General features: G+C 41.2%; 1 protein-coding gene across 3 annotated transcripts in view; it reads left to right on the top strand.

The window, feature by feature from the left end:
- Window positions 1-25,340, top strand: part of MPP7 (membrane palmitoylated protein 7) — a 143,428-nt gene that overhangs the window by 5,729 nt on the left and 112,359 nt on the right. For 2 of the 3 annotated variants that reach the window (XM_042816650.1, XM_042816653.1), the window contains exon 2: window positions 1,353-1,428. The exons of the other annotated variant lie outside the window; for it this stretch is intronic. The gene's annotated coding sequence lies outside the window, so the exon portion shown is untranslated. The remainder of the gene's footprint in view (window positions 1-1,352; window positions 1,429-25,340) is intronic. 3 annotated transcript variants of the gene reach the window in all.

The raw sequence follows: 25,340 nt of genomic DNA, 5'->3' as shown, positions 1-25,340 counted from the left end.
GGGCACACTGCTAGCTCGTGGCCAACCTGTCATCCACCAGGACACCCAGGTCCCTCTCTGAAGAGCTCCCCTCCAGCAGGTCATCCCCCAACCTGTACTGGTGCATGGAATTATTCCTCCCCAGATGCAAGACTCTATACTTGCTTTTGTTAAACCTCATCTGTTTTTTTTTTTTTGCCCAGCTCTCCAGCCTGTCCAGGTCTTGCTGAATGGCAGCACAGCCTTCAGGCATATCAGCCAATCCTCCCAACTTCGTATCATCAGCAATGAATATATGAAGTCTTGAATAAACGAAGTCTTATGGATGCTTACTCCTATTATCTGTATCCATTTATTTGAAGCTTTCCTATAACCATTTTGAAAAAAAAAAATAAATTACTCCATTAAGGCCAATTTGCCTAAGGTAGGCTTGGAGGCAGAACAAATTTGCATATCATCATACCACCATGCCCTAAATAAAGCTCTCTTCTGACTTTTGTTATTTTTTCGCAAGGCTTCATAGAGAAGGGATTGTTAGGAACTTATTCTCGTAACATTTAGAGGCACAACAACCCGAGGCAATGCTACAGGTTTGGGACAGGGTGGCTGGAAGTCTGTGTAGAAGAATTGGACCTAGGGGTGTTGTCTGCCCTAAGCTGAATGTGAGCTAGCAATGTGCCCAGGTGTCCAAGAAGGCCAGTGATGTCCTGGCTTATATCGGAAACAGTGTAGTCAGCAAGAGCAGGGAGGTGATCTTCTCTCTGTATTCAGCTCTGATGAGGCTGCATCTTGAAGCCTGTGTTCAGTTTTGGGCCCCTCACCACAAGAAATGTCGAGGCCCTGGAGTGTGCCCAGAGAAGGGCAATGAAGATGTGAGGGACCTGGAGCACAAGGATTGTGAGGAGTGGCTGAAGGAGCTGGATTGTTCAGTCTGGAGAAGAGGAGGCTCAGATGGGACCATATTGCTTTCTACAGCTTCCTGAAAAAGGAGGCTCTGGTGAGGTCAAGATTGGCCTCTTCTCTTATGTAACAGCAATAGAACAAGAGAAAATGGCCTCAAGCTGCACCAGAGGAGATTCAGGTTGGATGTTAGGAAAAGCTTATTCTCTGAAAGAGTAGTCAGGCACTAGAACAGGTTGCCCAGGGAGGTGGTGGAGTCACTGTCCCTGGAGGTGTTCAAGAAACGTTTTGTTGTTGTGCTGAGGGGCATGGCTGAGTGGGAAATATTGGTAGTAAGTAGATGGTTGGACTGGATGGTCTTAGAGGTCTTTTCCAACCTCAGTGATTCTATAATTCTAGAATAAAAACGTGAAGATACTTCATTTTTCTGACACTAATGTCATAATACTATTAACCTTTCCTTTTTCCTTCAGGTTCCATACATTCTCAGCTCCCCAGTCTGGAAAATGCATACTTTGCATTCTTGTTGAAGTCAAGACAGTCATATGGGTAGGATAACTGTATGATTACTCTTTTGCTCATGGCTTTCTGATGGTGGATTAGGTTATCACTTATTTTCTCTGCCCCTTAGCAGTATGTAGACTGGGATGAGAGTAATGTTCTACTTAGTATTAATAAAGCTGTCAGATATCAGCATAATTAAATGTGGTATAAGTATGCTTAATTCAAATTGTATGCTGCTTTATTGTCTTACAAAGACAGCGTATTTTTTTTTTCTTTTGGAGTCAGGAATGATTACATTTTCATATGTTCTTTCATTATATATGATGGATTATGTTTTGAAAACATAAGGAAGTGTGTTACCAGTACAGCCAGCAGTGAAGAAGGATTGGCTACAAGAACAGTTACACGATAAATTATATAACATATTAAGAATAAGGTAAAATGCTTTAGAGCTACTAATTATGCCTCAGAACTTGGAAATGTCTACATCCATTTATATAAGGAGCACAGAACATCTTTATTGCACTCATAATATGTTGTTTGGTGGACTGAACTTGGCTTTAGGTAATGAATCTGTTCCAAAAGCAAAAGTGTAGTCTCATATATGAAATGCAGGGTGCTATTTCATAGTCAATATGCCATGAGTGCTTTATGAAGAAATGTAATTGACATTGCTAATTATAGGTAAGAATGGGATATTTAGATTTCATGTATTGTTTGTGGCCAGATGAGAAGCTTGAACTGGCTAATGGAATTTTTTTAAAGAAAATTTTTTTTTTTTTTTTTTAAAGAAAAAGAAGTTGCAAATTCAGACGATAGAAAGCCTTGCTTTTCCATCACAGTTTGGAAGAGTTGCAGAAGAGAACTGATCTATAGAAACAGTATTAAATTTCTCTGCAGAGGCTTAATAGGCTAAGCAATGAAGGTTTTCAAATACAGTAATAGAGGTTTTCAATGAAGTAGCTGTTCACGAGTGGTTAATTATCTCATTGTGATCTGGGTCACTGGGGAAGCTGCAAACAGCTCACTTCTGTGTTCTAATGGCAAGTGGAATGTGTGCACGGAGGGGGAAAGCTGAAGCTGTATTGTCTGGAGACCAGCAGTGCTGGAGAAGTGTTCACAGCCAGCTTCTGAGCGAGCAGCTTACCCTCTTGTTCAGGTGTGTTGAGGATCAAGGCTAGCAAGGGTGTGCAGTATGGCTCTGTAGGTTGCATCGAAACTTTTCTCTGCTCCCTCTCCATCCTCGCTGTCCTGGTAGTCCGAGGCATGCATGAACAGCAGCCCTTTGTCAGCAGCTTTGCTGGGGCTCCCTGCCCTGCCTTCCCTGCTGTTGTCACCATCTGCAGACATGGGGACACTGAAAAGAGTCGCTTGCTGTCTTGCATCCCAGGCTGTCTGAACCAGCAACTCCCAGTCATCTCCAGTATGCGTGTATGTAACCTGCAGCTTTGGCAAGTTAGCTTCGGTTCTAGGAACTGCTTTCTAATGGGGAAAGGAATGCCCAGTTTGCATTACAGAGCTCTCAGATGTTTCTTTTCCAAATATCTCAATCTACTAAAGAACATTAAAATTCGATGTTAGAATTTCCTTGTATTGGAAAAACACAGTGCTACAACCCAGCGTGGCTTGATCTGCTCCAGCAGAGTGGCACTGTGCACACCTTTGGTTTGGAAGTTTGTTACGTGTTTGATATACCATACAAACTGGAATCTGGACCACCTTCAGCTGCCATGACCGTGTGGATATCCAATTGACAAACCAACCTCAGGGTATAAAGCTGTGAATAGCGTGCTTGGAGGCAAGTGCAGAGTGGTGTGCTGGGAGCTCATCTGACTGCTGCAAGGTGGGTGCTTCAAAGGAAAGGCTCTCCGGTGCTAAGAAACCTTGTTGCTTAACAATGAGACTAAAAGTAGTGTGCAGCAGCTGAACAGTCAGTCATCAGGAAAAGCAGTTTTGGGAAGCAGCGTAGGAAAGATGTGTGGTGTCCTTCATGTGGAGCTGTGGCTACAACCAGCAAGCATGGAAGGTGGGCGCTGTTGGAAGTTCCTTCTGTTCATGTCTGCTGAAAGAGACCCACGTCTCATCTGTGGTGTATGCGCTGCTGCCCAGACCAACGGAGGAATGGTGGTTGGGAGATACTGATTTTAAACTGGAGGACCATGGCTTCATTGGCAGCTACATCTGGAAGCTTCTTCACCATGAAGGGAGGAAGTGGCAAGATACATACTGGAGAGAACAGGTGGCAGTGGGGTAGTTGATAATGAAAAGAAAAGAAGGAAACTGCATTACACCAGTGCAGTAATCAGCACTTTTTTTTTTTTTCCTTCAATGAAGCTATGAAAATTGTTTTCTAAAATTTGTATTGTATTCAATATAAATTATTCCTGATTTCATGACACACGTGTATATTACTTAATAAAGATTATTTAGCTTCATTCTCATTAAGGCTTTTCACTGAACTTGTTTATAATGATAAATGCAGAGTGTTAAATACCTTCATTTCAACAGGAAAAAAAGTGGGAGTGAGAACAGAACAGTGTTAAAATCTATGCAGGAACTTTTCAAATAGGAAGAACCTGCAGCTGGTGTGGCTGGGGAGGAAGAGTTCAAGTATTTCAGGTGTGGAGGGATGTAGTAACAGTTAACTAACTGGGAAAATACACAGGAAACATAATAACCAATGGCAGTAATATAAAGACAAGTGGTCTCAGCCCACTGACTCTCTACTGGAGGTTATCAAATCAAAGGCAAAGGTAGGGAGTAAAAGGCTTCTTGTTACTGTAGGAAGATACTGAGGTACTGTTTCATTTTCCTTCGCTATGAATAGGGCGGACAACATCTGTACCACAGTGTTTAATACTGTAACTTTGTTGTGTAGGTGGACGTGTGTAATGGATGATGGCAGCTGATTAAGTGCTGCTTCATTAATGTTGGATTTTACATTTTACTCCTTGGACATAGAGCTTTATCACAGTAGTTAATGAGTTCTGGCTAGTGGGTTTGGCTTCCAGTGGATGATGGCAATTAAACTTGAAAGGAAACGAGAGGGATTCTGGTCGCTGATCTCAACCATTTTGCATGCTGCTGACTTACTTCAGGGAATTAAGTGCCCCACCTTAATTAATCACTTATTCTGTCTTTTCTAATGTTGTCTTCTGGCTTGGATATAGCATTAATATTTAAAATATACGTATCAGTTCAATAAACATGTGCATTACTTGTCAAAACACTGCAGCTTGTTAAAATAAGCCCACTGCCATTGCAGTTAAACATTGTTGGGGTGACGTGGTGGCAGCAGGCACACTGTGTCTGCGCAGGCTGCTCAGCTGGAATGCTGGTGCTTTTTTGGGAGAGAAAGCCTCTTCCTTTTGTGAATGGAATATCTTTGGCTTCCTGTGAGGAGAACATTGCGTGCCCATTAAGATGGTCTTACATCAGTATAAAACCAACAAGTTTAATGCTGTACTCTAGGAACGGAAAAATGTTTTTTTAAGAAGCTGGACCTTCTGTGGCTGCTCACTAAGTTTCCAGTATGTTAGAGTAGCTACACAAAAAATCTCAACACATTTGCCCTGCATGGTGAAGATTTAAATAGAAAATGAAGTTTCAGTTGTCCAAAAAAATCAAATCTCATCTTGCGTTTTGGTAATTATAGCTAAGTATTTGTTTGGCTGCTATCTGTGCAGTTCCTCTACGTTAGGATGACAGTGAGAGTATGCTCAGTGTCCGTGCAGGACGTGGTCAGAGCAGCAGCAGTCTGTGCTGAGGGTTTGGCGTGCCTCCTGTGCCCCTGCCCAGGCTGCAATGCAGTTGTCCTCTCTGAGGCCATGTGTCTCCGTCCCTTTCCTTGCTGCCAGCTGCTTTTGATTCACTGGTTGGTGAAATGCAAATCCCTTCTCTTTAGGGGGGATTGAGAGGACAGTAAGCAAAGAACTACTACTTTCCTTATGTGCACAACTAGCATTGGCCTTACAACCCATATGCTCTTACATGCTATGTGAATTTAAAGCATATGTTAACCCTCATTCTTGAAGAGCTGGTTTTGATTCTGCCTTAACAAATCTTAATGCCTCATTGCTCTTGCTACCTTGCATCTTCTGGCTAATGGAAATTGTTCTCTTCCTCTTCGTCTATCTTCATAGAATCATAGAATGGCCTGGGTTGAAAAGGACCACAATGATCATCTAGTTTCAACCCCATGCTATGTGCAGGGTCACAAACCACCAGACCAGGCTGCCCAGAGCCACATCCAGCCTGGCCTTGAATGCCTCCACGGATGGGGCATCCACAACTTCTCTGGGCAGCAGTGCCAGGGCCTCACCACCTCTGGTTAAAAAAAAATAAATAGTTTGGCCTGTTCTACAAAACTCGTTCTTGAGCAACATGAGATGTTACGTCCCCATTTGAATGCTTGTTTCAGCAGATGAGTATATAGAACAACTGACAGCTTTGCTTTCCCAGTGGAGAACTGGGAATGTGCCACAGCCAAAGTGAAAGCCTCATGTATGATTGCTTCTTTTTTACCCATCTTACTTTTCTTTGTTGGATATAGGCTGTAATAGAAAAGCTAATCCAAAATCCAGTGTTTCCAGCATTGCAGAGAAGCTTATGTGGTTAGAAACTAGAAGTTTCAAATACATGGAAGCTACACGCTTCCTTTTATTTGTAATTAGTTTTTTTTTTCCATGAAGTTGGAATGTTTTTATGTATAATCTTCCTCTTGCATGCACAATTGCTATTGTATGGGAACTGTTGAGTCAGGGCCCGAACCTCTGATTGATCACCTGAGGCGAGCGCTGAGTCAGCCATGGAGCACAGGTGAAGGCAATTCTCCTGTGCTGCCGGAAGGGTGGAGCCTGGCTGCACCTCTCCTACGGCCCATTTAAGAGCTGACTGCCAGTGGGGGAGGAGCTCTTTTGGAGATCTACTCCACCAGAGTTTCCCAAGTCAGCCCGGGATACAGGTGAGCGTGCCTATCTTTTCTGTTTCCTGCTTTGGTGTATCAACTATGTAGCCAAGCTCTCTGCTATACTGTAACATCTGTATATTCATTGATTGTACAGCTATGCATAAAAGTTGTTTTATAGTGTATCTATTCAAGTCCAAGATAGCCCTTACTAGTGAGCGTGGGTGGGTGTGTGTGTGTGTGTGTGTACATGTCCCTTTTGACCTTGAATTTTAGCTAATTGTTAAAGCTGTCCTCTCTTACTGCTGAGCATTCCCTGATTCCTCTGATGGTGAAGCCTTTTCTGGGTTAAGGAAAAAAAGGAAGAATTGTGGGGCAAAGAAAGGAAAATGACAGGTGTTCACATTTCCTTTGATGGAATCCATGCATTTCAGGAAAAAAAAGTGAGCTCCTCTTGAGAGGGAGCAGTGTAGTAGTACAGTACCCTTGGAAGAAGCAAAGCATAAGGGAAAACAATCTACTGTACGGTAGGTCCTACAGAATTCTTGTAACTAAAAGGAAGGTGATAAAGACTTCACATAAAAGCCTCTTTCCTGAGGAGTCAAGGGATCAGCTACCCTGATCGCCAAGTATGAAACTGATTTCAGCCCTAGCACTTGAGTTTGGATTATGAATTGAAGTTGTGATATGACTGTCTAGTTTAGTAGTGCCCAGTCTGTAGGCTGTCTTGTTGTGAAGCATATTGTTCTGCATTTCTTCTTCTTTGTTAATATTGAAGAATAAGCAGTATGATCAGACTCACTTGGGCTTCTCCTTAGGACAGTCCTTACTTAGTGCTGAGACCATATCTGCAAGTAGCTCAACCAGGCTGTATTCTGGGAGGGAGACTTGTTTTACCATTGCTTGTTAAATCAGTGAGCCTCTGTTAAGTCACATTTTGTCATGGGAGTCTAGCTTATGACTTGGCATGTGACTGTACCAGCTGCCAGAACAACCTGTGTAAGTCTGTGAACTTGGTATTAAGTATAAACCAAGAAGGGGAAAATAAACTTGCTATTAAAACAGCAAATTTGTGTGACTGTCAGACTGATACTTGGCATAAACAGCTGCAACTGAGATCCAGAGTTTGCATACAGGAATGAGTCTATTAACATTTCAAAGCTGATTTTTCAAAAAGTATTGTTTCCAGATAACACACTAAAAAAACCCTTTGCTACTTTGGATGCAGGTTTGCTGTCCTTGCAGTGGCACAGCAGAATTATACAGGCTGCTGGAGCCTGGCCAGGCGTCAGTATAGGATACTAACAGGCATGTCTGATGGCCAATTTCTGTCAATTTACTGCGGGTGACGCCTGGAAGAAGTGGAAGAGGTTTAAGTTAGTGCTCTTTGAGATAGCTGTAGTTCTTACTACTTGAATCTTTTTGAGTGCTTTTTATTTGTGCTTTTTTTTTTTTTTTTTTCTTTTGTGATTTTTTTTTATTTGCTTTAAAATGCTTACAGTGTTTCTATTCTTACTACTTACTTTGGGGTAAAGACCTTTTGTTTGTGTTACAAAACATTCTTTCTAACTCTGTTCCAGTTTAAGTTTGTGCAAGGGTGAAATGTGTTTCAGTTAATTCGTGTGCCTGCAGTTTTGCAATACTCAGAAGAATGAAAGCTGGCTCAAGTAGATTTTATCCTACACTTTAGGCCAGACTTCTGGGCCAGACTGAATGTCAATTGTTAAATGCCAGAATATGAAACTACAAAAGTACCATTTATATGGAATTTGTTACCTAATCCTTCAGCAAAATAATCAAAGCAATCTCTGAACTTCTGAAATTAGTTTTTATATCCCAGTGTATGCTTTCTGTTTGTGATAGGAAGCAATGCAGCTGAAGTCAAGACCAGGAATCCCACTTGTTGGCACTAGACAGATCAGCTCCTGGATTAAGGAGAAACTGTTACATAGGCCAAGAAGCACAGGTCTGCTTGTTACTTTCAGAAGAAAAAGGCTGAGGGTGGAGCTGCATCAAGGATTTGAAGGTGGTCATTTGAGCTTTGCATCTGTTGCTAATGCCCAGTTTACTGAGATTAGTTGTGTAGGTCAAATAAAAATATGTCCTCTTATGCTGAGCAGAGCCAATGGGAAGTCCTTGCAAGTATCTTCTTTCAGAATACTTTTTTTAAGCTTGTCTGAATTATACAGTCATACGTCTGGAATATACTATAAATCAGATCTGCAGGCACTTACAGTGAATATAAGTTTGTGCTATTCTGAAGGCAAGTCTAAAAAAGCATTGGTATTCTGGTGTAAGCAGATGTACTGAAATGGTAGAGGAAAAAGTTGTGATGTGATATAAACTAAGAGAATGGGCTGAAATGTTCTCTTGCAGCCACCTTGCTCTGTGCTTCACCAAGAGAATAAAGCCCAGAAGAGACAATTTATGTAAGCTTCTCTGCTCAGACACAGGTTTTATTCTCGTTCTGCTAAACGTTTCTGTGTTAAGACACAGCAGTTTTGCAAGGGCTTACTGATACAGGAAATGGACTGCAAAAAGGAAATTGTTTTTAAGTTCAAATATTGAAGTGAAATTGAGTGTTAATTAAGGGAAAACTGCATGCTGTATGTCTCCTGACGGGAACATCAGAGCTGTCCTTCCTTCTTCGGAAGTGTCTGAGGGGATATTAAGGGAAGAAGATAAAACCTGCTATAAGGCAACCTTTATTTTGGTGTAGCAGTACAGCCATTGACAGACTGTTGTCAAAGCTTTGAAGAACCTGTTCTCAAGGCCTCTTAAGTACTTCTAAATAATTGGGTTTTGGCTACTACAATTTAACCTAAGTATTGCATAGAAAAAATATTTCCCATCATTTGGTCTTTTGGCTGCTCTCAGGCAATTTCCTCCAGTGTCCTAAAATTGTTTCATGAGCAATACTAAGTAGTTGTTTGACATGCTTTACGTGTACGATTCCTGCTGAGCATTCACACTGCCCTTTCTTGCAGTTCCCTCAGTGGTCCCATTTCAGTATGGGCACTGAGAATGGGAACAGTGGGATGCACGATGTGGTCAGCAGCTTTGTCAGTAAGCAGGTGGAGTCAATACAGTTTGTCATTTCAATTTCAGGTACATTGCAGTAGTAAAACAAAGATAAAAAGTCCTGTCTACTGAGCGTGTACCCAATAGGATGAAACTGTCTCCTGGCCTGAAAGGCTTGCAGGCGGACTCAAAATTGTTTATTAGACCAGCTAGCATACTGCATTGAGTACCTCTTCAGATGTCAAACAGATTGAAAGGCTGGTGTGCCCAGAAGACCACCTGCTTTAAAACTGCTGTGCTTAGTTTGATTGAATATGGTCTCCTTGAGAAAATCTCTCATCTTACCATAGTGGCCTTGGAGCACCCTGGTTGCAGTAGCTTTCTGGCTAATGTGTGCATTGTGTCTATTGTAGCCTTCCAATAGCAAAGCAGTTGGCAGCTAGTTTTGTCTCATCCTGCTTGAGCTGAGCATGGCAATTGATTGCAGCAAATAAAGGGACTGTTGTGCATTAGAGGTAATGCACTTTCGGTAAGGTGCTGTGTGAGTGAAGGATGCTATGAGTGCTTAGCAGCATGGAGGCCAACCCTAGGAGCACTGTGAAATATGGGAGTGAGCAGCGCATTGAGGTGTGCTTTGTGCACCTCTTGCTTGCCAAAGGAGCAAGTTTCTGGTGTGAAATGGCAGGAAGTGTGGATGTGAATCTGAGACATTTTGTGAAAAGATACCCTCAAGTTTGTTGTTGGCAAAGTTTGTCCTGCTGTGGTATTCATATGTTTTTGCATTTTCTGGTCTAATTATTGCTTGGTGTTGCCTGACAGATGGTTATACCTTAAAGCTGTATCAGAATGATGTTATTTGCTTGACAGTTATTTTTCTCTTAGGAATGTAGGCTAGGGAAGGACCTCCCTATTCATCAAGTTTATTTCATGCTCTTGTAGGCTTCATCGTACAGTTGTAGACATACGGAGCTCTGTCTTAAAAGCAGCTGGGCCTTTTCACCCACGACTTTAATTAGAAGCCTGTTCCAAAGCTATATTGTGCTAACCATGAGGAACCTCCTTGTAATACCCAGCCTAAATTTATTCATGATCAGTTCTGGTAATAACCAGTTCTTGTGCCAGAATTGTCCTTTTATTTTAAATGGGGATTTTTTTTTTTCTTTCCAATTCTTTTGTAGTTCTCCTGGTGTGTTTATGCACAGCTCTTACTTTTCTACTCAGCTAGTTTAGCCAGGCTCAGGCCAAGTCCCCATTGAAATGTGGAGCAACACCAAGGTTTGGGTGCTCTGAGACTTCTCTGCTCTCACACAGCAGGTTTTTCCAGTTGCTTCAGGAGGGTGTGCCTTACACTTTGCATTAGTGCTGATAAAAGGAGCAAATAGTAGCTTCCTTGTTATTGCAGTGTACCAATAGAAACATTAAAATAGGAAATTCCATATTTTAAACCCTGTGAATGCTGTCTAATCATTAGGGCTCTCAGTGTACGTACTGTAATTCAAGAATGCAGACAATCCAATGTAAGTGTTCAAGGCAGGCAGATGTTTGATTGCCTCCAGTGTGTGGGTCCATGTTCTTGTTTTTTTTTTTTTCCCCCCCTTAGGCTGTTAAATGTTCAGATCAGTATTCAGTGGCTGATCTGTGCAGATGTATTCTTTGTGCTTTTTTAATGAGTTACTGCAGAACTCTGTGGCCAAAGGTGAATCAGGTCTATTACGTAGGAACCAAAAACTGGCATTATACTTTTCTGACTAATATTTATAGATAATTGCTACTTATAAGGCTTTTGATACATTGAACTCCACTTCAGAGATTTGTATTCTGAAGATAGTAATGAAAGATGTGAAAGGCAGATGCATTTTGTAGAATCTAACTGCAAAATTAAACAGTTTGTAAAAGCTTCAGTAAGAAAACCTGACCTACTTTCCTTCCATTTGGAATCCCAAGCAGCACTGATGTGTTGGAAAAAGTAAACCAAACACTTCACACTGTTTATATCCTAAGTTTAAGAAAGAGCTTAAGCCTGCTAATGTTCAACACTGTAGCTCATAAAGGTTGTGGTTCCTGGCTACAGAAGTGTGGAGGCATGCATGTAAAGGGCCATGTGCTGACTGTGATTTTTTGGGGGGCTGGAATTTGAAATCCATATTGCAGAGTGCTGCTGCAGTGAGCCTGGTTAGTAGGAAGCTAGCGTGTGCCTTAGGCATTCATGAAACGTTTTTGTTATTTAGAAACTAAATTCCGTATGACCTACTGCGGTTTTGTCTTAGGAATCGGCTTTTGATACCTGTATGTGCAGGCAGTCATGGAAGACTCAACTGTGAAACTACTTTCCAAGTTGAAGAAATGCAGTTCTTTAGTTCCTAAGTGATGTCATAGCACTTATGTGGAAAATACCCTTTCTCCTTTCTCCCCTATCTCCAGGGGACTGCTCCTTACATGATGACAACTCAGAAGTTGTACTTCCTTCGGGGCAAAGTTGTACGAGAATGAAATTGAGCCAACTTGGAATTTAATGAGTTATTCACCTTGATAGTGGGAATAAAAATTGTGAAAAATGTTACTCAGTATTGGAAAGATAATGTTCTGTATTTATTCTTAGCTGCAGCCTGCTAGATCTTCTGGATTTGTGTGCATGACAGTAGTTGTATTCATCAATGAATGACTTTGTGCTATGAATGACCTGTGTGCTGTGACACAAGCGTTGTGATAGTAGAAAAGATGTGCCTTGGCTTTCTGTGATGGACGGAGTGTGTGTGAAAGGTGATTGGATTCATCCTTATTGGAAAAAGGTGGTATTTTGTACCCAGAATAGTTCAGATGGATCAGGTGATAACATGGAGGCAATTCAGAAACTGGATGCATGGATTTGATATGTGCCAAAAGATTCTACAGCTCTGAAAGGAAGTGGCTTATACTGAATTCACTTGTTTCTCAGGATCAGTGTATGTAGAATGCTGCAACAGGATGTGCTCCTTTCTTCTTTTAAGGGCAGCATACAAGGTAAGCAAAGTGGCAATACAGAAAAAGATTCTGAACACTGGTAGGATTGCACCCTTCTGAGTCTGGCTGTGAGTTGGGAGAAGAATGTGTGCTTGTGGAGGGCTGCTGTGGGTTTGGTTTTTGTACCCTGTGTTGTCTACAGCACGGAGCAAGTGCAGTCCATTCATCTGACCTGTAAGACATCTTACCTTAGAGTGGTGTAGTTTTCATACTTGGCTCAGTTCATTGCGAGGAGCACATGTGCAGTGTCTTAGATACCTCCACACATTAGCTTCTGCCAAATCTCACTCATGTTTCCAAATGTAATATTATGCTTGTGTCCTATCCTCTCTTTGGCAGTGGATTCAAACAGCACCTGTTAATGTTAAGAATAAATGAAGTTACTGTAACATTGAGGATAAAGAGGTTTTGGTGAAAGAAAATTGGATACAAGATTTAGATTTCCTGCCTAATTAAATATTTCAAGTGAAGGTATTTTGCTTCAGTGCTATTTAGAAGTCAGAAAGCAGTATTATAATGTTAGCACACGCCTTTGTGTTGAAAATCTCTAGGAGCTGAGCTTTGCTTTATCCAAATACTTCTAAGTAACAACCCAAACCACACTGGAACATCACTTTTCCAAGGGTAGATGAGTGTGTTTTTGAAAGCTTGTAATTCCTCAGTGCATCAGCGGTGCTCCTTTGCATTTCAATGGGCATTTGCAGATTTGTGCAGCTTATTGGTATTTCTCTTCAGTTTGACAGTTGAAGAGTAACAACAGTCAGTATGAACATTAGGTGAAGCCTTATGTTACATGGCCAGCAATCATTTGTTCTGGCATCTTACAGCAGGACTTTAAAACAAAGTCTTGTTGCTGCTTTGACCAATGCATGTTGAATTCAGTACTGCCCTGGAAAATACATAAAAGTGATGAACATTTCAGTTCTAAATTGTTGTAAATACTACTACCATGAGTACTGTAGGGTAATGTTATAGATACACGACTGCTTTTCTGTCTAATACTCTAGCTGCTTTTTTTTTAATGCTATTTCAAATGATTGGATTCTCTTTAATAAAGAAAATCTGAACAAATATTTGAAATCTATAACTGAATTTCTCTGGAGGGTGTTAGATAAAGGAGAGTAATGATCTAAGCAGTGTTCTGCTTTGAACAAGAAGAAAGGAGTGTGGAGTGCAGGAGGTGATGGAACTCCTTTTTATTATGTAGGCAAGGGAATGACTGGGAAGAGGAATCCTCTGCACTGCTGTTCCACATGGGCAGTGTGCAGCTCCGTGGCTGGGGAGGGAGTGTTAGCTGATTGTTTAGGGTGAGAGATCTAAAGGGATCATGAAGGAGTTGAGCAGTGTTTGTCTTGTCATTAACAGGACAGATGTTCACGTAAGTAAATTGCAAAGGAAGCTGTGTGGGCAGAACTGATGTAACATGGAGAGCTGAGTGTGTTTCCAATGCCTTCATCTCTTAATAACCAAAAATTGTTTGAAACTACTAGGAAAGAACTGGGAGGACTAGTGATTTTAACTGAGTGATGTAGCAAATGTAGCTTATAGAAGTTCACGTCAATATGCATTGCTTTCATGGGATTTAGTGGGGTAGAGGGAACTTATCCTCAACTTTTTGTCATGATGTAAATAAATGCCTGTCCTGTCTCCCTGAAAAACCAGGCTTGCCTCAGCATGATTTGGTTGTGCCTGCTTGTGTCCATTTCAAATGTCAGTCCTAACTTAGAAGCTATGGAGGCATTCTCCCCAGTAAATCATTAATTGAAAGTAACACAGCAAGAGGTTTTTCTTGAAAACTGAAATGGATCGTGATCAACAGATACTGTTTTAAGACTACTGTAGTGGAAGGGATTCCTCTTCGCATTTTTTCAGTTGTTCATGCATGGGGACAAATAAATGTATTGGATTTATCGATCTGTTGGGTTTCAGGAGAAAGAAGGTAATGGATCCTGGATGGATTTGTGGAGAGGAAATAAAAAAACCTGTCACTGCTGAGCCACATTGCTGAGTTTAATGACAAGCTAGACAAGGGTGTTGGTAATATTGTTCTTACTTGATTTACTGTATTTAAAAAATCTGTTTAATTTAGAAAGTGTGAATGATTTGCGCATTGTCTTCCTTAATCATCACTTGCACATTTTTATATACTGTTGGGATGCAGATTGTGAAATCTATTCAGTTGGTTTTGCTATATTGCCATTTGGCTCCAGTTAATTCTTCTGACTAAAACTAGCTAAAAATGTGATTAAGTAAAGAAAAAACAGAGTAAAATTTTCATCGTCTCCAATGTTTGAACGTGTCATCAGCTTTTCTTAAAAAAAAAAAAGTCAAATTGCAATGTAAAATACTTTATTAGTATTAATTACTGTTAGTGAAGAAATAAATTATCAGAAAATCTTCACTTACAATTGTTAATAAAGCACATTACTTGCTTTCTTGAATAATACAATTCAAGCCATAATTTCATCATCATTTCTACAATTCCTCTTCTGTCCTTTCTTAATTTGCTATGAATGATGCCATTATTCTGTCTCTCACTTGAGCTCATAAACAGGAAAATGCTCCCAAATTCAGCTCATGTCAAGGCTATATTTAAATTGTAATCATTTCAAATCCTGCAATAACAGCTATAAGATATGCTCACTCTTACATGTTTGAACACGGAAATATTTTGGACTGCATTATCTGTTGCTCATTACTGCATCAATTCTTGTAACATTTAGTCATGCTTACCTCTGCAACGTGATTTGGCTTCAGAGATTTTACCAGGCTGTTGCTCTGACCATGTCATTCATCACTTTCTTTTTCTTCAGCAGAAATTCTCTTTCCTAGTGAGTTACATGCAGGGTACCAGGCCTCCCTTTGTCGTGTGCTCTCATCCTCATCACAGAATGGCTGAGGTTGGACAGGTCCTCAGGAAGCAGATTTGTCCAAAATGGCTGCCTTCAAACCCTGATAGCAATGACTTCAAGCCTGTTTTCATACTGCCCTGAGATAAAGAGAAATGGATGTCTTTCTTCTGACGCTTCTTCTGAAAGCTTTGTGTGGAAAGATCTTAATGTAGGCAAGGCAGCTTGATTGTGGCTTGGCAGGTCACCTTCTGTTCTGCAGTGCGGTGCTGACGGATGATCTCTGCATCTTTCCAAAGCATCTCTTTTGTATGGCAGTCCTCAGAGCATCCCGGAGAGCTGAGTGCTTACTTTCCAAGCACGCTGCTCTCGTGAACTGCAACTCATGTTGCAATGTTATGTTTAGGGTATGTACCTTAATTTGGTAGTTCTGCTTAACTCTTCTAGCTTTTTCAAAGGTGGACAAAACATAGCTTGTTAGCCTGGATTTTGAACTTTTTCACAGGTAAAATTCTGAAACTGTTGAACAAGTGCACAATGTCTTTGTGTCCAATGCAAATCCAATAGTCAAGGGATCTGAAGTCACAGGCTGTGAAATTATGTAGTCACAGATGCTGAGCTATTGAGATTGTTTCCTTATATAGATCACAACTGCCTTAATAATGCAACTCCCAAATCTAAATTAAACTGCTCCCTTCAAATAATCAAACAAATCAACTTAGATCAGGTGTGGAGAAAATAAGTAGGATACAATCTTACTTGAAATTATAAATATGTAAGGTCCAAGAACTCAAACGTGAACCTAAACCTAGTTTGTTGTCTAACAAAAGTAATTAGCTAATTCTTTTAATATACATAAGCTTCTGTTTAACAAATTCAACGGGGGTGAACGTGTAGGACAGATGAAAAAAGATAAATATGTCTGCAATGATAAGACATTCCAGTTAAAAACAAAACAAAATACAAGTGTGTCTGCAGACTTTTTGTGCATCATGATGTCTGGCTATGAATAGAATTCAGAGAATAGAAGGCAAACTCAATTTGCTAAGATGCAGAGAATAGATGTATTCAACTTCCTATTAAGTAAGTGCATAAGGCATTTTTAATTTTAATGCTCGCTCTGAATTTCTCTCTTGTTTTTCCTCTTTTTCCACTAGATATTTACTGTCTTAAATGTTTCTTAGTGCCTTCATCAATGTTGCATTTATTTCTAGCTCAATTAAGAAGTGATTGTAATAGTAACTTGTAATGACTTGCTTAAGGCAGTGCTGAATTTGAAGGACTTTATTATGTGACAGAGCTGTGGTTTAATGTGTGCATTTATTAATATTTATTTCCTAAAAGGGACAAACATTTTCATGCCTGCATAAATGTCTTAGAAACAGAATCACATGGTAATCCTGTGATTTTGAGTTAGTTAAAAAGATACTATGTTGGTCAAAACTTAATGTTTAAAGATAACAACCTCATTATTATAACATGAATGAAAGGTACCCTGGAAAGGCAGCTTGTCACAATAAATCATGTTGGTTGTTGTGTTCTTGAGTCTTCACACATTGTAAGTGCCAATTTCACATTTTATTTGCCATCTTCAATAGACATGCTGGGGGAAACAGACTTATATAAAACAGACTTATATAAATATATTCAAACATAAACATACAATAGAATCATTTCATATTAATTCATAACTGTTGATTGATTGTGGCAGCACACATGCCATTATTCCCATTGCATTTCTTCTGATAGTGATTACTTTCATGTGCAGTTAAGAGGTCGTGGTGCCAGTATGCTCTCACCCTGCTATATAAGAGGGTTTGTTTCACTTCTGTCTAGGATAAACACAGAAGAATTCTGTGCATGTGCATATATACCTGGATTTACATTGTTTTCACCTAACACATACATTGCTATTGAAACCTACTCTTGTATTGTACTATAAATTAAAGGTCTCCTGTTTCTGTGTCAAGAAATAGTTTTTGTTTGTTCATTTGTTCTGTTTTTGTTCTGGAAAGAATCTCAGACAAGGAGGATAACCGATGGTAGGGTGATGAGGCTGTGGGCTCTTTCTTTGTCCCAACAAGGAAAGAGAAAGGAGATGCAGCATCCTGTAATCAGAAGTAGAGCATACGTCTCTGTTCCATACCCGGTGCAAGTCACATGCAGTGATGGGTGTTGAATGTTGTGACCCAGTTCTTGCAGGGCCAAGGGCTGGGCCCTGACTCCTGTTCCCTTGAGGAAGTGCTGGGAAACCCTCATGCTTCTATAGAGAGAGAAAGGAAACAGGAAAATCCATAGCCTGTTTCTAAAGTCCCTAGGCAAAATAATATCATCCCCAGAATTTTAATTTAAAGCTTGTTACATAGTTACTAGAATTCTGTGAAATACAGAAGGTTGGGACAGCTGCTTTTGAGGATACTGAGGAAGGTAGAGTCCCCTAAGTACTGGGATGTACCTGTGACGACAGTGTTTTGAACGTTTGGTGTAAAAACAGGAAGGAAGAAGGGTAAGTAGAAACCTTTCCTAAATAATTTAGTGTCAGGGTTTCTTTTGAAGGGTATTGTTTGAATGTAAATTGTTTTGTTTGCTTGTTTTTGAAGGTATTTGAGATTGTCCTACAAAAAAAATGTTGACAGAAAATGCAGCTGCTTTTACTCAGCCTTTCCTCCATGAACTGCAGGAATTTTCTTTCTGCAGCTGAGTTTGGAGCTTCTGCAGGAGGGGTGGCTTTGTGGCGAGCAGCTCGATTTGTAGCAGCTCAGCCTTAGTTTGAGGTTCGGTGCTGCTTCATTCTTCTGTATCTGCAAGAAAAAAAAAATGCAGTGGAGCTTATGAATGTGAATGCAAGAAGCAGCAAGAAGGCTTATAGTGGTTCTGTTCATGTCACATATTTTCTGATAACTAAGGGCAAGAGACTTGTTTTTCTAACCGTGATTTTAAATGGAGAGCTCAGGAAAGCTGCGAGACATTACACAATTATTTGGGGAGATATTTGTCATGGCTTCATACAGTTCTGTATCTCACATCTGAGAAGGTATGCCGATCCCATCGTCAGACTGGAAGCTGATGTCTTATGAGACTGGGAGTAATGCTTTTTTCTTTCGTCATTTAAGTTTGCGAACATTTTCAGAAAGTAATTTCCATCTTCTCTGACAGTTTTTTGTTTTTTTTTTTTTTTAAACTTATATTAGCAGCTGACGGGGAACTGAATGTTTTCATGTGAATTATAAATGCTGTAGTCTCTGTTCCTCAGAAAATTCAGGTTTCTGCTTTCTGGTATTCAGATATGGAAATTCTGTCACATGAACCTCTTTTGTATTTCCTCAGTGTTTTCTCAAATTGTGTAACAATTCCACTTGTATAACAGTTGAAATGAAAAGTGCAACAAGTCCAGAGGGAAGAACTCTCTATTGGGTGGATAGAACCTCTAAGTCACCATTTTGGTCTTTCCATTGTGATTTGATTTTTAAAAACAAATAAAAAATAATAATAATAATAAAAAAAAAAACCAAAGAGTTAAGTACTTGTTTATACTATGTGAACTTGCTGAGCATAAGAAGTCATTTTGGTCCTCAGAATGTGCACGACAAGGGATTCCAAAAGCATTGGTGATTTGGATGCTGCTTGCTATTTGAATTCCTATTGCAAACTCCCATCCTTGTGTGAATGGAAGCAGCGGTGCTGTTGTGGGGAGGCTCAGAATCCTGGGGAGTCCCAGGGCTGAATTAAACAGCTTTTGAAATGCTGGCGTAGCGTTCTGACATACAGGTGGTTTCTTAACAGTTCTCTACTTGGTGTTTCCCCCAATGTGTAAATCCAGTGTTGCTCCCTCAGGTCATCATTAACTTGTTTGTGTGCTTGGATTAAGTAACTTGGCACCCTCCCCAGGCCTCGCTGCGGATCAGCAGGGCAGCAAGTTCCGTCCTGTTTGCTGCTCCTTTCATAACTCTGCAGGTGACTCTGGTGTTTTTTACTGATGGTCTGTGACTTGTTCTTAGCTTGTCTTTTAGAGAAGACAGGCAACTTTCTGCAAGTGGGGAGAGCACTGTGTCCTACCGAGCAAGCCACACCTGGCGCATGCAAACAAGCCTGGATGTGGTTCTTCTTTGCCTCCGGTGTCAGGCTGGTTGGTGTGGGCTCTCTGGATGTCCTACAGACAATTGGAAATACATGTTTTTCCTGTATTTTCTCCTTCAGTTCAGAAAGAAGAAAGATGTGGAGACCGAGAGGTTTAGTTTAAACAGATTTTGATGTAGCTCTGTATTACTCAGCAGTAGACCAAGGTGATTTTTATCTTTTTGTTTCACACTGCGCTGTATTTCCATTCTTCCTGCAAATCTTGTGATGTGTTCCCAGCCTGCCAGGTAGAGCTGAGCTCAGAAGATCCTGAAAATATATAGGAATGGTGGAGCTGGTTCCCCTACTGCCAGCACAGAGCCCCTTGCTGCAGGGTGCTGGGTGCTGCTGTGCCATGGGTCATGGAGCTGCAGGTCACCCAGTGAGCCATGTAGGTGATGATAAGGCACATAGTTTGTGTGCGAAGGCTGTAGGAATGCATTGCTTCACAACCAAATTTGAAAGAATAGCATTAAATTGGTTAAGTTAGGCGTTCTAACATTTGCACCTAAAGCTAAATGTCCTCCTGTTTGTGTAAATGTTTTGTGGGTACTGAATGACAGTCTTCTCTGAACAGATGCCTTGATGTCTGTTGCTTTCTGAGTTGTGGAGCATGCTGCTATTGCAAAAGCCTGCAAGCAAGGGGAGGGGAAGTACTGCTTAGGGAGTGCCCTCCTGGGATGGAGAATTGCATCGTTCTCTGCCTCTGCAGCAGAAGTGTTGTGGCTTTTCAATTAGACTTTAATTAGTGTTTCTGGGTAATTAAGCTTCTTGAGAGGTACAGCTCAATAGACACTTGACTTAGACATCTTGGTGTGAACGCTTAAAAGCAAATTTGCAGATTTCTTTGGTGTGTTCAGCTAGGGCTTACGTTAGTTGTAACTGCTTTTGCACACATAGGTCTTCGTTAAAGTGACCTTAAATATCATGGAATCATAAAATGGCCTGGGCTGAAAAGGAACTCAGTGATCATCTAGTTTCAACCCTCCTGCTATTTGCAGGGACGCCAACCACCAGACCAGGCTGCCCAGAGCCACATCCAGCCTGGCTTTGATATGAAAGCATCTCAAGAAGGGCAGTATGGATTAACCCATACTCCTGACTTAAGCCCTTCTGAGCCTCTTCTTTGAACGTGGGGGTTAAGCACAGCAGTGCTGTCTTGCACGAGTCTTTTGAAAATGTGTGAAAGCAGTTAAACAATAATACTACAGTGCAAAGTATTTGAAATCTAGTTGTTTTCTAATAACCAGATTTAACAGTAACTTATCTGTAAATACAATAAGAATCTGTAAATGCAGTTGCAAATAAATAATAATCTAACTTGCTCTGAAACAATTTTTTTTTGAGGAGATTCATTCCTGTTAGTTAACACCACTGCTTTGTAAACAGGATTGTACGAAACTTCTTATTTAAGCAGTTGGATGTTAATACTTAGTTTTTGTACTTCACTGCTATGAATAAACAGTTACTTTTAAAATATTTTTACTCCCAACTTCCATACATGTAACCAATATGTCACTGCTAAATTGAAAGCACAAAAATGTCGTAACTGATTTCATATATATATATATATATATATATATATATATATATATATATAAGAATATACATATATATTCACCTCTGTGCTTGGCAAGATTGTGGAACACATCCTCCTGAAGGCACTGCCATAGGTGCTTGGAAAATAAAGACAGGATGATTGGTGGTAACCAGCACAGCTTCACAAGGGCACAAACCTGCTGAACCTGGTGGCCTTTTATGATGGAGTTACAGCATTGGTAGATAACGAACGGGCTGCCCAGGGAGGTTGTGGATGCCCCGTCCTTGGAGGTGTTCAAGGCCAGTTTGGATGGGGCCCTGGGCAGCCTGGTTTAGCATTAAACGTGGAGGTTGGTGGCCCTGCATGTGGCTGGGGGTTAGAGATTCATGATCCTTGAGGTCCCTTCCAACCCTGGCCATTCTGTGATTCTGTGATAACTGAAGAACCAAAGCAGTTGACGCTGTCCTGCATGGCATCATGGTCATTAAATTGGAGATTTATCCAAAATTGATTCTGTGGATGGACCTCTCACTGGATAAGGAATCGGCTGGATGGTCGCACTCAAGAGAGCTGTGGTCAACAGCTCAATGTCCAAGTGGAGACTGGTGATGACTGGTGTTCCACAGAGATCAGTGTTGGTACTGCGTTATTTAACATCTCTGTCGGCAACACGGACAATGGGACCAAGGGCACCCTCAGCAAGTTTGCAGCCAAGCTGAGTGATGGATTTGACACCCTGGAGGGACCTGGACAGGCCTGAGAGGTGCCCCCATGCCAAACTCATGAAGTTCAGTGAGGCCAGGTGTGAGGTCCTGTTCCTGGGTTGGGGCGTTCCTAAGCACAGATACAGGTTGGATGAAGAATAGCTCAAGAGCAGCCCTGGGGAGAAGGATTTGGGAGTGTCAGTTGGTGAAAGGCAACATATGCTGGCAATGTGCTCCTGCAGTCCGGAAGGCCAACCGTATCCTGGGCTGCATCAAGATAAGCATGACCAGCAGGTCAAGGGAGGTGATTCTGCACCTCTGCTCTTGTGAGACCCCACCTGGAGTACTGCATCCACTTCTGAGACCTCCAACAAGAAGCACGTTGAGCTGTTGGAGCAGGTCCAGAGGATGGCTGTGAAGATGATCAGAGGGCTGGAACACCTCCCTGACAAGGATAGCCTGGGAGAGCTGAGGCTCTTCAGCCCAGAGAAGAGAAGGTTCTGGGGGGACCTTATAGTGGCCTTCACAGTAGCTGAAGAGGGCCTACAGGAACGCTGGGGAGGGGCTTTTTATGAGGGCATGTAGCTACAGTATGAGGAGAAATGGTTTTAAACTGAAAGAAGGTAGATTTAGACCACAGGAAGAAATCGGGAAGAAATTCTTTGTTGTGAGGATGATGGGACCTGGAACAGGTTGGGCAGAGGGGTTGTGGATGCCCCTTCCCTGGGCGTGTTTAAGGCCAAGTTGGATGGGGCTGTGAGCAACCTGGTCAAGAGGGAAGTGTTCCCTGCCTATAGCAGGGGGTTGGAACTAGACGATCTTAAAGGTCCCTTCCACCCCAATTCATTCTATGATTCTATATCACTTAAATCTCAGGTAGCATTCCTATGGAAACATTTTGTTGTATATACAGAAGTTTCATTACAAGTCTTTGTAATGATTATCTCTATGATTATTTAAATGAATACATGCAGTTTACTGTCTTTTAAGAAAGGAGAAGCAGCAGATCTTACTCCTTTGCTTACTATTCTATTTGAATAAAGGAAAATTAAAGTGAGCGTTCCTGTGTTAAAGTTCCTCCTCTTTCTCTTGGATTTTAGGCTAGTCGTTGAACTAAGTAATTTAAAATGAAAGAAATATTCTCAGCATATCTCAGAAGGCTGCTGGTAATCTGGTGTGGTGCTCCACAAAACTCAGTATGCATTATAGCTTCTTGTAGTTGATTCTGTTGTTGGACTTATACTATGTAGTTGTCTATATTTCTGAATCTTAGCATAGGTTCTTACTTGTAGTCAGTCTGAGATCTGATGAAGCACTTATAATAACAGGTATAGCTTGAAATGCATTTATTTATATATATATATATTTGCAAGATGTATGGCCCATGTGTCAGTACAAAGTGAGCTCTCAGTGAGCAGGGCTTGTCCTGTGCAGTGAGCCACATGGGGATGTGGGGGAATGGATGAGGAGGGAGAACAACTATTTGTGATTGCAAAGTGTGAGCTCGGATGTAGTGTGTACTGGGAACTTGTTGCTTCAATATGTGCTTGCTAGATTTTCATAAGCAGAGCAACTTTCTACTTCTAGGTGGGATGTTGTGACGAAGCTGGGTATTGCAGATATCCTGAGCAAAGTTTGCTTATAAATTTGATTGTGAATTCACTTGATAGTACTAGTCTATTCCATGTTTTCAGGCGATCCTTTAGCTTTCAGTGTGGTTGAGGATGTTATTTGCCCTCCTCTGGTAAATTCATATTTTTCTTTCACTCTGAGGCACATAAAGACTGTTTTGCAGATTGGCCAAAACTCAGGGGCGAGGGTGGGTTTATTTGGGGTTGGCAGATAGCATGAAAGATGCATAGGAAGTGTGTACGTAGTATAGAAGTTCATGTGTGTATAAATGTGTGTGATACAAAGGGATGAATTAACCATGGCTTGTGGCCTTCAGCCTGCCGTCACGTGACATCAGAGTTCCTCTTCAGGAAAGTGTTGGGTGCTTCATGGAGATCCATAAATCTTCACTCCCAAAGCTCAATATTGTGCATTTGCAATGTCGTCTTTGAGCTCCAAGCACGGCGCTGTGGCTGTGTGGCTGCAATAGATCCTGGCACCTGCCTTGCTGAGCTGCATCTTAATGAAGTGGCTGCTCCCCACAGACAGCTCTTGCTTTTCTTGTTCCTGTGGAGAGGATGAGAAATGTTGCTCCCCTTTGCAGGTGCTGCTCAGCCGCTTCCAGGAGGTGGTGGCTGCTTTTTGCTGGTGAGGAGCACAAGGGGTGTGCTGCTTACTTGCAGGCATTTGACTCCAGGAATCAAGGTCTGACTCTTTATGTCTCAGGAAGCAAAGGGATGAGGACAGTGCCTAGCTCAGCTCAGCACCTCTTCACCTGGTGTTGGACAGCATTATGGGTGGCTTTATTTGTTACAAAGAAACTTAGGGAGCGCCTAGTTGGTGTGCTTACTTCCTTGCTCTCAGTTAAATATACAACCAGAGGCTTTGTTAGTTCCACATCCTTATCTTTTTTCTTTCTGTTTTTCTAACTTGCTCCTCATGTAGCTGCACATCTTTCAAATAAATACTTGTACCTTGACAAGCACCATGCAAGCACACCACAAGACTAATAGCCTTGGGTTTTTTCCTCTCTTCCTTCGGCATGCTGTAGATCTTTCGCCTTTGGGTCTTTCGTGCTATGAAGTGACAGCGTTATCAGGGATGGAGCTTGTGTTAGGAGTTCTGTAAGAGCTGCTCTTAGTCTTTGAATGTGGGGAGGCTGAGCTGCTGGACCATGCCCGCTGTGGTTATTCTTATATTATTCATCAGTACGAAAGGTGTGGCGGGTTTTATTTTTCTCTCTAAACACCACTTATTAATACAGCAATTTTCTTGCATCACTAAAATTCCTGATATGTTTTGATAGGTTTGCAGTTTGCCTGAAGGAGTTTTGCATTCCCGAAAGAGGTGAAAGTTTAATAATTCTTGTTCACCATCTCTTGTGTCAACATGTATGATAGGTGTTCAACACAGGAGTGCACTCTGCTTTTGAAATGCACTTTTGATTTGTTGCATGTATTCACGTGTACATCTCGTGTGGTTAACTTCTTGTTTCTCCTTTGTGTTTATTATTTATTATCATCTATCTACTCAGTTTTGTGTACGTGGTCCATTTGCAAATGATGTGATGTGGCTGGGATTGTACATTGGTCCAAAAGTAATGCTTCCCATTTATTTTCATGGAAAACACAGTGGCTACAAAGAGCACAATAACACTATTTGAAAGAGCAAATTCACAGCTACAAAACACTCTTTTCAAACTTATTCACCACTGTTAGCTATGCACTTTCACCAGCAATGAACAGAAGCCTGCATGCTGTGCTTGTAAAAATCCACAGTGGTGGAGCTGACCCACTATTTCACAGCTGCTCTGATGGCATCATTGCTAGGAAAATGTTGTCCATGCAGTCCAGCTTTCACTGTGCTGACATCCACTGTTTGATCTCCATAAATGTTCAGCAAGCATTGATGAGTGTCAGTGGGTGCAATTTTTCAATTCCACACCTTTGCTTTGCAAGTTTTTCTTCTGCTCTGCCTCCTTACTTTCCCAGCTGCAGGCTTCCTTATGACAGCGTCCAATACTGCAAGCGTTCCTAGCAAAGGTTTATCTGACAAGCTCTAACCAAGCCTGTTAGTCCATCTGCCTAAATGCAGAGTGCCAGATGTGTTCAGTGTGTTTGATTGTTTTTTCCAATGGGCTGTTGGATGCAAAATTCAGACTGCACTGAAACACCCTTCCGCAGTGTTTATGTGATTCTGTGCGTCCATTT

This window comes from Centrocercus urophasianus, unplaced genomic scaffold (assembly GCF_019232065.1).
Source record: "Centrocercus urophasianus isolate 14NV4802_14NV808 unplaced genomic scaffold, USGS_Curo_1.0 seq_16, whole genome shotgun sequence".
NCBI classification, from domain to species: Eukaryota; Metazoa; Chordata; class Aves; order Galliformes; family Phasianidae; genus Centrocercus; species Centrocercus urophasianus.
The sequence above is the reverse complement of the archived record's forward strand: the minus strand, read 5'-3'. Positions and strand labels throughout refer to the sequence as shown.